General features: G+C 56.7%; 4 long non-coding RNA genes across 4 annotated transcripts; all 4 read left to right on the top strand.

Annotated features, from left to right (window-relative positions):
- Positions 1-2,101: 2,101 nt before the first annotated feature.
- Positions 2,102-2,758, top strand: LOC136297539 (uncharacterized). Its single transcript, XR_010723183.1, has 3 exons — positions 2,102-2,383; positions 2,462-2,503; positions 2,594-2,758. It is a non-coding gene; the product is annotated as an uncharacterized lncRNA (long non-coding RNA).
- A 2,523-nt stretch (positions 2,759-5,281) lies between these two features.
- LOC136297541 (uncharacterized) lies at positions 5,282-5,938 on the top strand. Its single transcript, XR_010723185.1, has 3 exons — positions 5,282-5,563; positions 5,642-5,683; positions 5,774-5,938. It is a non-coding gene; the product is annotated as an uncharacterized lncRNA (long non-coding RNA).
- Positions 5,939-8,449: 2,511 nt separating this feature from the next.
- On the top strand, positions 8,450-9,117 carry LOC136297548 (uncharacterized). Its single transcript, XR_010723189.1, has 3 exons — positions 8,450-8,743; positions 8,822-8,863; positions 8,954-9,117. It is a non-coding gene; the product is annotated as an uncharacterized lncRNA (long non-coding RNA).
- A 2,550-nt stretch (positions 9,118-11,667) lies between these two features.
- Positions 11,668-12,298, top strand: LOC136297442 (uncharacterized). Its single transcript, XR_010723166.1, has 3 exons — positions 11,668-11,924; positions 12,003-12,044; positions 12,135-12,298. It is a non-coding gene; the product is annotated as an uncharacterized lncRNA (long non-coding RNA).
- The last annotated feature ends 334 nt before the right edge of the window (positions 12,299-12,632 follow it).

Genomic DNA, 12,632 nt, shown 5'->3' with positions numbered 1-12,632 from the left:
GTGTGGAGATAGGGATGTCCAAGATGTGCCAATTGAGAGTACAGGTGTACCAGCCCGACCCCACCCCTACCCCAGACCCGAAGGAGTAGCCCTAAAGACATGCCCGTTTCCCTGAGTGCAGGTACAGGCAGGAGCCCTTATGCAGGACAATGCCAGAAGGCCTGGCTGCGAGGTGCAGGGCTCTAAAGAAGTTGGGTTTAGAAGGGGGGAGGTGTAGCCACACACACAGAGGCTGAGGTAAAGGACTCAAGGACTAGAGGACACACGGTGAAACTCAGGGGAGCAGGCTAGGATACAAGTCAGAGTACAGGTGTAGCGGCCCTCACAGCACTGCTACCAGCACACTTCCCCTGAGAGCAGGTGCAGGCAGCAGCCCTAGTGCAGGAACACACCAGAAGCTCTGACCTGTGCAGACACAGTCAGGCTAGGGCCAGGCAGGAAGCGATAGTGGGGAGCAGGATCCAACAGGGCTGGGGATAACGGGGGTTTCCCGCCCCACCCACCCTGGGATTCCCTGTCTCTCCGCAGCCGGTGGAAGTGCTCCTGATTCCCTCTCGAGGCGGCGGTTGGTAAGGCTTCGTGCCTTTTGCCACCGCAAAGAGTTCGGCTCTGTCAGCCTCTGCCCTGTCTCAGGGCCACGTTTCTTAGGGTAGGCAGGGAACAACTGTGGATGTACCTGTCCTGCGTGCGGGACAGCTCTTGGGACCCTAACGGTGCAGAGCGTCCCCGGCTGCAAGGTCTAGGGCTCTGAAGAAGCAGGGTTCAGAAGGGGGGAGGTTACAGTGATACACACAGAGGCTGAGGTAAAGGACTCAAGGACTAGAGAACACACAGTGAAAATCAGGGGTACAGCCTAGGATACAAGTCAGAGTACAGGCATCCCGGCCCTCACAGCGCTGCTGCCAACACCGTTTCCCTGAGAGCAGGTGCCGGCAGCAATCCTAACGCAAGACAAGGCCAGAAGTCCTGAGAGGTGCAGGCAGTAGCCCTAAGCTAGGGCCAGGCAGGAAGTGACAGTGGTGGGGCAGAGTCCACAGGGTTGAGGTTCACCGGGGATGTCCACCCTGCGTTCCTGTCCTGCTCTAACCGGGGATGCTCACAGCCCTAATGGAGGCCACGGTGGGTGAGCTCGGTGCCAGTAACGCCTCTAAGGCTTTGGCGCTGCGAGCGTCGGCCTCCGAGCTCAGCTGAAGCACGCACGGGGCCCGAGGGCCCGGTCCTGCTTAAGAGACGGTGAGTAGCAGAGCTGCTGGGTTTTGGCTGATGTGCAGCTAAGATTATGCTTTGATATTTGGTTTTCTTTATCGTAGCTGACTAGGAGACAGCAGCCCAGTGACGGGAGGAATTTCTCTGAGGGAGAGGCAGCCTTCTTTGGCACCCGGCGTGGATTCACCTCCCCAGACATTTGAGAGATAAGTGGAGGGCTTGGAGCCACAGAGGGGATGAAAGCGGGGTACCAGGGCAGGGGTCAGCGGGAGGGATTTTTCGAGTCGGGTTTGGAGCTGGGGATGTCCCAGATGTGACCCCTTAGGCTACATGAAGGGAAAGTCTCATTTTTCATGTCAGTGCTGAGGTGTGCAGGGCAGAGCAGTCCTGGTGTGTGTTGTGTCACTTGTCTGTTGTGCACTCTGTCTGTTTGGTGTCTTGTCTTTTCCTTTAGTCCTTTCAGGGGCCTGTCCAAACCCCTGGCATCAGTCTTAGCATTTCTGATCTCTGTGCTCCTCAGCCAGGTGCCTTTGTCTCAGCTGCTCGGACACTCATCAGAATCCATCTCTCTTCACAAGCATCCGGTCCGATGCCTTTTCAGGTCTTGTTCTGAGCTGTATTGACAGCCGTGCACCGCCCTGATCCATTCCGGCGGGTTAGGTCTTGTGAGAATGCAAAGACAGGTGGAGGATTCTGACCGTAGGATTCTCGGGCATCCATCTCTGCGTCTCTTGGGATAAGTCATCCCGATGGCATCTTGTTCCTGCAGGGTTCTCTGAGCCTGGCCAGCTCACCTTCCATCTTACCTCGGTCATCTCATTCCGAGTTCTCTGGACCCTCAGGGTCGTTCTTCTTGCCAGAGTTTTCTGTCCCTGTTGCGTCCCCTCGTTTGTCCTGTGCTGTGTCACGGGTGTTGGTGTGTGTTTGGCCCGGAGCTGCTCTGCCTTGCTGCTCAGTCTGGGTGTAGGGGTACGAGGGTAATAGTGCCGGGGGCTTGAAATTTGTGATGTGGGGTGTGGTTAGACTGTAGAGGGTATTCCTAGATTGCCACAAGATGTCTGGAGCTGTCAAGGTATCCTGCAGCACTCTGACTTTTGTCCTGACTCTGTTTCAGATGCAGAGAGATGAAATCTGTGGCAGAGCCCCCCATCCTGGGTGAGGGGGCTCCCCTGAGAAGGTCAGTCCCTGTTTCTGTTTGCAGGGGAGGTGTAAATGATGGCTGTGTTACAGCTCTGTTCTTTGTCTTTATTTTTAGGTGGTGAAGCCGGATCTCAGCAGTCAAGCTGACGTGGGCGAGGTGAGCAGTGACGGGTGGACAGAAGCCGTTGCTATTGTTCAAGCCTCACTCGCTGGTGCAACTCTAAGCCTCCGTTATTGTGCGTTTTAGGGAGTCCACTCGCAGGAGGCCGAGCTCCCCTCTCACCAACGGGACGACAGACCCGCGTCACCTCACCCGTGAGCCCTCCGGGAGCATTCCAGGAGTCTGTGATGGAGCCTTGATCTTCTCCTTGTGAAGGCCCCATCCAGGTAGGCTTGGATAACGGCCGAGGAGTTGAGGTGAGTCAGGGAGGAGAAGGAGGGAGGGTCCCCTCAAGTTCCAGCGCTGCCACGTCACCTTGTCTGCTCTTTACCCAGGCAGACCCTGCGACGCCGGCGTTGGCCTCTGAGCGCAGCTGAAGCGCGGGGCCGAGGACACAGGCAAGCTTAGGAGACAGTGAGTAGCAGAATTGTCGGGTTTTGGGTGATGGGCTGCTAAGATCACGCATTCATGTTTGGTTTTCTTTGTTGTAGCTGACTAAGAGACAACAGCCCGGCGACAGCAGGAGTTTCCCTGAGGGAGAGGCGGCCTTCTTTGGCACCCGGCGTGGATTCTCATCCCCAGACGTCCAAGAGATAAGTGGAGGGTTCAGAGCCACAGAGGGGATGAAAGTGGAGTGCTGGGTCAGGACTTGTCAGGAGGGGTTTTTGAGTCAGGTGTGGAGATAGGGATGTCCAAGATGTGCCAATTGAGAGTACAGGTGTACCAGCCCGACCCCACCCCTACCCCAGACCCGAAGGAGTAGCCCTAAAGACATGCCCGTTTCCCTGAGTGCAGGTACAGGCAGGAGCCCTTATGCAGGACAATGCCAGAAGGCCTGGCTGCGAGGTGCAGGGCTCTAAAGAAGTTGGGTTTAGAAGGGGGGAGGTGTAGCCACACACACAGAGGCTGAGGTAAAGGACTCAAGGACTAGAGGACACACGGTGAAACTCAGGGGAGCAGGCTAGGATACAAGTCAGAGTACAGGTGTAGCGGCCCTCACAGCACTGCTACCAGCACACTTCCCCTGAGAGCAGGTGCAGGCAGCAGCCCTAGTGCAGGAACACACCAGAAGCTCTGACCTGTGCAGACACAGTCAGGCTAGGGCCAGGCAGGAAGCGATAGTGGGGAGCAGGATCCAACAGGGCTGGGGATAACGGGGGTTTCCCGCCCCACCCACCCTGGGATTCCCTGTCTCTCCGCAGCCGGTGGAAGTGCTCCTGATTCCCTCTCGAGGCGGCGGTTGGTAAGGCTTCGTGCCTTTTGCCACCGCAAAGAGTTCGGCTCTGTCAGCCTCTGCCCTGTCTCAGGGCCACGTTTCTTAGGGTAGGCAGGGAACAACTGTGGATGTACCTGTCCTGCGTGCGGGACAGCTCTTGGGACCCTAACGGTGCAGAGCGTCCCCGGCTGCAAGGTCTAGGGCTCTGAAGAAGCAGGGTTCAGAAGGGGGGAGGTTACAGTGATACACACAGAGGCTGAGGTAAAGGACTCAAGGACTAGAGAACACACAGTGAAAATCAGGGGTACAGCCTAGGATACAAGTCAGAGTACAGGCATCCCGGCCCTCACAGCGCTGCTGCCAACACCGTTTCCCTGAGAGCAGGTGCCGGCAGCAATCCTAACGCAAGACAAGGCCAGAAGTCCTGAGAGGTGCAGGCAGTAGCCCTAAGCTAGGGCCAGGCAGGAAGTGACAGTGGTGGGGCAGAGTCCACAGGGTTGAGGTTCACCGGGGATGTCCACCCTGCGTTCCTGTCCTGCTCTAACCGGGGATGCTCACAGCCCTAATGGAGGCCACGGTGGGTGAGCTCGGTGCCAGTAACGCCTCTAAGGCTTTGGCGCTGCGAGCGTCGGCCTCCGAGCTCAGCTGAAGCACGCACGGGGCCCGAGGGCCCGGTCCTGCTTAAGAGACGGTGAGTAGCAGAGCTGCTGGGTTTTGGCTGATGTGCAGCTAAGATTATGCTTTGATATTTGGTTTTCTTTATCGTAGCTGACTAGGAGACAGCAGCCCAGTGACGGGAGGAATTTCTCTGAGGGAGAGGCAGCCTTCTTTGGCACCCGGCGTGGATTCACCTCCCCAGACATTTGAGAGATAAGTGGAGGGCTTGGAGCCACAGAGGGGATGAAAGCGGGGTACCAGGGCAGGGGTCAGCGGGAGGGATTTTTCGAGTCGGGTTTGGAGCTGGGGATGTCCCAGATGTGACCCCTTAGGCTACATGAAGGGAAAGTCTCATTTTTCATGTCAGTGCTGAGGTGTGCAGGGCAGAGCAGTCCTGGTGTGTGTTGTGTCACTTGTCTGTTGTGCACTCTGTCTGTTTGGTGTCTTGTCTTTTCCTTTAGTCCTTTCAGGGGCCTGTCCAAACCCCTGGCATCAGTCTTAGCATTTCTGATCTCTGTGCTCCTCAGCCAGGTGCCTTTGTCTCAGCTGCTCGGACACTCATCAGAATCCATCTCTCTTCACAAGCATCCGGTCCGATGCCTTTTCAGGTCTTGTTCTGAGCTGTATTGACAGCCGTGCACCGCCCTGATCCATTCCGGCGGGTTAGGTCTTGTGAGAATGCAAAGACAGGTGGAGGATTCTGACCGTAGGATTCTCGGGCATCCATCTCTGCGTCTCTTGGGATAAGTCATCCCGATGGCATCTTGTTCCTGCAGGGTTCTCTGAGCCTGGCCAGCTCACCTTCCATCTTACCTCGGTCATCTCATTCCGAGTTCTCTGGACCCTCAGGGTCGTTCTTCTTGCCAGAGTTTTCTGTCCCTGTTGCGTCCCCTCGTTTGTCCTGTGCTGTGTCACGGGTGTTGGTGTGTGTTTGGCCCGGAGCTGCTCTGCCTTGCTGCTCAGTCTGGGTGTAGGGGTACGAGGGTAATAGTGCCGGGGGCTTGAAATTTGTGATGTGGGGTGTGGTTAGACTGTAGAGGGTATTCCTAGATTGCCACAAGATGTCTGGAGCTGTCAAGGTATCCTGCAGCACTCTGACTTTTGTCCTGACTCTGTTTCAGATGCAGAGAGATGAAATCTGTGGCAGAGCCCCCCATCCTGGGTGAGGGGGCTCCCCTGAGAAGGTCAGTCCCTGTTTCTGTTTGCAGGGGAGGTGTAAATGATGGCTGTGTTACAGCTCTGTTCTTTGTCTTTATTTTTAGGTGGTGAAGCCGGATCTCAGCAGTCAAGCTGACGTGGGCGAGGTGAGCAGTGACGGGTGGACAGAAGCCGTTGCTATTGTTCAAGCCTCACTCGCTGGTGCAACTCTAAGCCTCCGTTATTGTGCGTTTTAGGGAGTCCACTCGCAGGAGGCCGAGCTCCCCTCTCACCAACGGGACGACAGACCCGCGTCACCTCACCCGTGAGCCCTCCGGGAGCATTCCAGGAGTCTGTGATGGAGCCTTGATCTTCTCCTTGTGAAGGCCCCATCCAGGTAGGCTTGGATAACGGCCGAGGAGTTGAGGTGAGTCAGGGAGGAGAAGGAGGGAGGGTCCCCTCAAGTTCCAGCGCTGCCACGTCACCTTGTCTGCTCTTTACCCAGGCAGACCCTGCGACGCCGGCGTTGGCCTCTGAGCGCAGCTGAAGCGCGGGGCCGAGGACACAGGCAAGCTTAGGAGACAGTGAGTAGCAGAATTGTCGGGTTTTGGGTGATGGGCTGCTAAGATCACGCATTCATGTTTGGTTTTCTTTGTTGTAGCTGACTAAGAGACAACAGCCCGGCGACAGCAGGAGTTTCCCTGAGGGAGAGGCGGCCTTCTTTGGCACCCGGCGTGGATTCTCATCCCCAGACGTCCAAGAGATAAGTGGAGGGTTCAGAGCCACAGAGGGGATGAAAGTGGAGTGCTGGGTCAGGACTTGTCAGGAGGGGTTTTTGAGTCAGGTGTGGAGATAGGGATGTCCAAGATGTGCCAATTGAGAGTACAGGTGTACCAGCCCGACCCCACCCCTACCCCAGACCCGAAGGAGTAGCCCTAAAGACATGCCCGTTTCCCTGAGTGCAGGTACAGGCAGGAGCCCTTATGCAGGACAATGCCAGAAGGCCTGGCTGCGAGGTGCAGGGCTCTAAAGAAGTTGGGTTTAGAAGGGGGGAGGTGTAGCCACACACACAGAGGCTGAGGTAAAGGACTCAAGGACTAGAGGACACACGGTGAAACTCAGGGGAGCAGGCTAGGATACAAGTCAGAGTACAGGTGTAGCGGCCCTCACAGCACTGCTACCAGCACACTTCCCCTGAGAGCAGGTGCAGGCAGCAGCCCTAGTGCAGGAACACACCAGAAGCTCTGACCTGTGCAGACACAGTCAGGCTAGGGCCAGGCAGGAAGCGATAGTGGGGAGCAGGATCCAACAGGGCTGGGGATAACGGGGGTTTCCCGCCCCACCCACCCTGGGATTCCCTGTCTCTCCGCAGCCGGTGGAAGTGCTCCTGATTCCCTCTCGAGGCGGCGGTTGGTAAGGCTTCGTGCCTTTTGCCACCGCAAAGAGTTCGGCTCTGTCAGCCTCTGCCCTGTCTCAGGGCCACGTTTCTTAGGGTAGGCAGGGAACAACTGTGGATGTACCTGTCCTGCGTGCGGGACAGCTCTTGGGACCCTAACGGTGCAGAGCGTCCCCGGCTGCAAGGTCTAGGGCTCTGAAGAAGCAGGGTTCAGAAGGGGGGAGGTTACAGTGATACACACAGAGGCTGAGGTAAAGGACTCAAGGACTAGAGAACACACAGTGAAAATCAGGGGTACAGCCTAGGATACAAGTCAGAGTACAGGCATCCCGGCCCTCACAGCGCTGCTGCCAACACCGTTTCCCTGAGAGCAGGTGCCGGCAGCAATCCTAACGCAAGACAAGGCCAGAAGTCCTGAGAGGTGCAGGCAGTAGCCCTAAGCTAGGGCCAGGCAGGAAGTGACAGTGGTGGGGCAGAGTCCACAGGGTTGAGGTTCACCGGGGATGTCCACCCTGCGTTCCTGTCCTGCTCTAACCGGGGATGCTCACAGCCCTAATGGAGGCCACGGTGGGTGAGCTCGGTGCCAGTAACGCCTCTAAGGCTTTGGCGCTGCGAGCGTCGGCCTCCGAGCTCAGCTGAAGCACGCACGGGGCCCGAGGGCCCGGTCCTGCTTAAGAGACGGTGAGTAGCAGAGCTGCTGGGTTTTGGCTGATGTGCAGCTAAGATTATGCTTTGATATTTGGTTTTCTTTATCGTAGCTGACTAGGAGACAGCAGCCCAGTGACGGGAGGAATTTCTCTGAGGGAGAGGCAGCCTTCTTTGGCACCCGGCGTGGATTCACCTCCCCAGACATTTGAGAGATAAGTGGAGGGCTTGGAGCCACAGAGGGGATGAAAGCGGGGTACCAGGGCAGGGGTCAGCGGGAGGGATTTTTCGAGTCGGGTTTGGAGCTGGGGATGTCCCAGATGTGACCCCTTAGGCTACATGAAGGGAAAGTCTCATTTTTCATGTCAGTGCTGAGGTGTGCAGGGCAGAGCAGTCCTGGTGTGTGTTGTGTCACTTGTCTGTTGTGCACTCTGTCTGTTTGGTGTCTTGTCTTTTCCTTTAGTCCTTTCAGGGGCCTGTCCAAACCCCTGGCATCAGTCTTAGCATTTCTGATCTCTGTGCTCCTCAGCCAGGTGCCTTTGTCTCAGCTGCTCGGACACTCATCAGAATCCATCTCTCTTCACAAGCATCCGGTCCGATGCCTTTTCAGGTCTTGTTCTGAGCTGTATTGACAGCCGTGCACCGCCCTGATCCATTCCGGCGGGTTAGGTCTTGTGAGAATGCAAAGACAGGTGGAGGATTCTGACCGTAGGATTCTCGGGCATCCGTCTCTGCGTCTCTTGGGATAAGTCATCCCGATGGCATCTTGTTCCTGCAGGGTTCTCTGAGCCTGGCCAGCTCACCTTCCATCTTACCTCGGTCATCTCATTCCGAGTTCTCTGGACCCTCAGGGTCGTTCTTCTTGCCAGAGTTTTCTGTCCCTGTTGCGTCCCCTCGTTTGTCCTGTGCTGTGTCACGGGTGTTGGTGTGTGTTTGGCCCGGAGCTGCTCTGCCTTGCTGCTCAGTCTGGGTGTAGGGGTACGAGGGTAATAGTCCCGGGGGCTTGAAATTTGTGATGTGGGGTGTGGTTAGACTGTAGAGGGTATTCCTAGATTGCCACAAGATGTCTGGAGCTGTCAAGGTATCCTGCAGCACTCTGACTTTTGTCCTGACTCTGTTTCAGATGCAGAGAGATGAAATCTGTGGCAGAGCCCCCCATCCTGGGTGAGGGGGCTCCCCTGAGAAGGTCAGTCCCTGTTTCTGTTTGCAGGGGAGGTGTAAATGATGGCTGTGTTACAGCTCTGTTCTTTGTCTTTATTTTTAGGTGGTGAAGCCGGATCTCAGCAGTCAAGCTGACGTGGGCGAGGTGAGCAGTGACGGGTGGACAGAAGCCGTTGCTATTGTTCAAGCCTCACTCGCTGGTGCAACTCTAAGCCTCCGTTATTGTGCGTTTTAGGGAGTCCACTCGCAGGAGGCCGAGCTCCCCTCTCACCAACGGGACGACAGACCCGCGTCACCTCACCCGTGAGCCCTCCGGGAGCATTCCAGGAGTCTGTGATGGAGCCTTGATCTTCTCCTTGTGAAGGCCCCATCCAGGTAGGCTTGGATAACGGCCGAGGAGTTGAGGTGAGTCAGGGAGGAGGAGGAGGGAGGGTCCCCTCAAGTTCCAGCGCTGCCACGTCACCTTGTCTGCTCTTTACCCAGGCAGACCCTGCGACGCCGGCGTTGGCCTCTGAGCGCAGCTGAAGCGCGGGGCCGAGGACACAGGCAAGCTTAGGAGACAGTGAGTAGCAGAATTGTCGGGTTTTGGGTGATGGGCTGCTAAGATCACGCATTCATGTTTGGTTTTCTTTGTTGTAGCTGACTAAGAGACAACAGCCCGGCGACAGCAGGAGTTTCCCTGAGGGAGAGGCGGCCTTCTTTGGCACCCGGCGTGGATTCTCATCCCCAGACGTCCAAGAGATAAGTGGAGGGTTCAGAGCCACAGAGGGGATGAAAGTGGAGTGCTGGGTCAGGACTTGTCAGGAGGGGTTTTTGAGTCAGGTGTGGAGATAGGGATGTCCAAGATGTGCCAATTGAGAGTACAGGTGTACCAGCCCGACCCCACCCCTACCCCAGACCCGAAGGAGTAGCCCTAAAGACATGCCCGTTTCCCTGAGTGCAGGTACAGGCAGGAGCCCTTATGCAGGACAATGCCAGAAGGCCTGGCTGCGAGGTGCAGGGCTCTAAAGAAGTTGGGTTTAGAAGGGGGGAGGTGTAGCCACACACACAGAGGCTGAGGTAAAGGACTCAAGGACTAGAGGACACACGGTGAAACTCAGGGGAGCAGGCTAGGATACAAGTCAGAGTACAGGTGTAGCGGCCCTCACAGCACTGCTACCAGCACACTTCCCCTGAGAGCAGGTGCAGGCAGCAGCCCTAGTGCAGGAACACACCAGAAGCTCTGACCTGTGCAGACACAGTCAGGCTAGGGCCAGGCAGGAAGCGATAGTGGGGAGCAGGATCCAACAGGGCTGGGGATAACGGGGGTTTCCCGCCCCACCCACCCTGGGATTCCCTGTCTCTCCGCAGCCGGTGGAAGTGCTCCTGATTCCCTCTCGAGGCGGCGGTTGGTAAGGCTTCGTGCCTTTTGCCACCGCAAAGAGTTCGGCTCTGTCAGCCTCTGCCCTGTCTCAGGGCCACGTTTCTTAGGGTAGGCAGGGAACAACTGTGGATGTACCTGTCCTGCGTGCGGGACAGCTCTTGGGACCCTAACGGTGCAGAGCGTCCCCGGCTGCAAGGTCTAGGGCTCTGAAGAAGCAGGGTTCAGAAGGGGGGAGGTTACAGTGATACACACAGAGGCTGAGGTAAAGGACTCAAGGACTAGAGAACACACAGTGAAAATCAGGGGTACAGCCTAGGATACAAGTCAGAGTACAGGCATCCCGGCCCTCACAGCGCTGCTGCCAACACCGTTTCCCTGAGAGCAGGTGCCGGCAGCAATCCTAACGCAAGACAAGGCCAGAAGTCCTGAGAGGTGCAGGCAGTAGCCCTAAGCTAGGGCCAGGCAGGAAGTGACAGTGGTGGGGCAGAGTCCACAGGGTTGAGGTTCACCGGGGATGTCCACCCTGCGTTCCTGTCCTGCTCTGACCGGGGATGCTCACAGCCCTAATGGAGGCCACGGTGGGTGAGCTCGGTGCCAGTAACGCCTCTAAGGCTTTGGCGCTGCGAGCGTCGGCCTCCGAGCTCAGCTGAAGCACGCACGGGGCCCGAGGACCCGGTCCTGCTTAAGAGACGGTGAGTAGCAGAGCTGCTGGGTTTTGGCTGATGTGCAGCTAAGATTATGCTTTGGTATTTGGTTTTCTTTATCGTAGCTGACTAGGAGACAGCAGCCCAGTGACGGGAGGAATTTCTCTGAGGGAGAGGCAGCCTTCTTTGGCACCCGGCGTGGATTCACCTCCCCAGACATTTGAGAGATAAGTGGAGGGCTTGGAGCCACAGAGGGGATGAAAGCGGGGTACCAGGGCAGGGGTCAGCGGGAGGGATTTTTCGAGTCGGGTTTGGAGCTGGGGATGTCCCAGATGTGACCCCTTAGGCTACATGAAGGGGAAAGTCTCATTTTTCATGTCAGTGCTGAGGTGTGCAGGGCAGAGCAGTCCTGGTGTGTGTTGTGTCACTTGTCTGTTGTGCACTCTGTCTGTTTGGTGTCTTGTCTTTTCCTTTAGTCCTTTCAGGGGCCTGTCCAAACCCCTGGCATCAGTCTTAGCATTTCTGATCTCTGTGCTCCTCAGCCAGGTGCCTTTGTCTCAGCTGCTCGGACACTCATCAGAATCCATCTCTCTTCACAAGCATCCGGTCCGATGCCTTTTCAGGTCTTGTTCTGAGCTGTATTGACAGCCGTGCACCGCCCTGATCCATTCCGGCGGGTTAGGTCTTGTGAGAATGCAAAGACAGGTGGAGGATTCTGACCGTAGGATTCTCGGGCATCCATCTCTGCGTCTCTTGGGATAAGTCATCCCGATGGCATCTTGTTCCTGCAGGGTTCTCTGAGCCTGGCCAGCTCACCTTCCATCTTACCTCGGTCATCTCATTCCGAGTTCTCTGGACCCTCAGGGTCGTTCTTCTTGCCAGAGTTTTCTGTCCCTGTTGCGTCCCCTCGTTTGTCCTGTGCTGTGTCACGGGTGTTGGTGTGTGTTTGGCCCGGAGCTGCTCTGCCTTGCTGCTCAGTCTGGGTGTAGGGGTACGAGGGTAATAGTGCCGGGGGCTTGAAATTTGTGATGTGGGGTGTGGTTAGACTGTAGAGGGTATTCCTAGATTGCCACAAGATGTCTGGAGCTGTCAAGGTATCCTGCAGCACTCTGACTTTTGTCCTGACTCTGTTTCAGATGCAGAGAGATGAAATCTGTGGCAGAGCCCCCCATCCTGGGTGAGGGGGCTCCCCTGAGAAGGTCAGTCCCTGTTTCTGTTTGCAGGGGAGGTGTAAATGATGGCTGTGTTACAGCTCTGTTCTTTGTCTTTATTTTTAGGTGGTGAAGCCGGATCTCAGCAGTCAAGCTGACGTGGGCGAGGTGAGCAGTGACGGGTGGACAGAAGCCGTTGCTATTGTTCAAGCCTCACTCGCTGGTGCAACTCTAAGCCTCCGTTATTGTGCGTTTTAGGGAGTCCACTCGCAGGAGGCCGAGCTCCCCTCTCACCAACGGGACGACAGACCCGCGTCACCTCACCCGTGAGCCCTCCGGGAGCATTCCAGGAGTCTGTGATGGAGCCTTGATCTTCTCCTTGTGAAGGCCCCATCCAGGTAGGCTTGGATAACGGCCGAGGAGTTGAGGTGAGTCAGGGAGGAGAAGGAGGGAGGGTCCCCTCAAGTTCCAGCGCTGCCACGTCACCTTGTCTGCTCTTTACCCAGGCAGACCCTGCGACGCCGGCGTTGGCCTCTGAGCGCAGCTGAAGCGCGGGGCCGAGGACACAGGCAAGCTTAGGAGACAGTGAGTAGCAGAATTGTCGGGGTTTGGGTGATGGGCTGCTAAGATCACGCATTCATGTTTGGTTTTCTTTGTTGTAGCTGACTAAGAGACAGCAGCCCGGCGACAGCAGGAGTTTCCCTGAGGGAGAGGCGGCCTTCTTTGGACCTGGCAGGGATTTGCCTCCCTGGTTGC

Source organism: Chamaea fasciata, unplaced genomic scaffold, assembly GCF_029207755.1.
Source record: "Chamaea fasciata isolate MVZ Bird 193981 ecotype frontalis unplaced genomic scaffold, bChaFas1.0.hap1 SCAF_15, whole genome shotgun sequence".
Lineage (NCBI taxonomy): Eukaryota > Metazoa > Chordata > Aves > Passeriformes > Sylviidae > Chamaea > Chamaea fasciata.
This window is presented reverse-complemented; position numbering and strand designations above follow the sequence as displayed.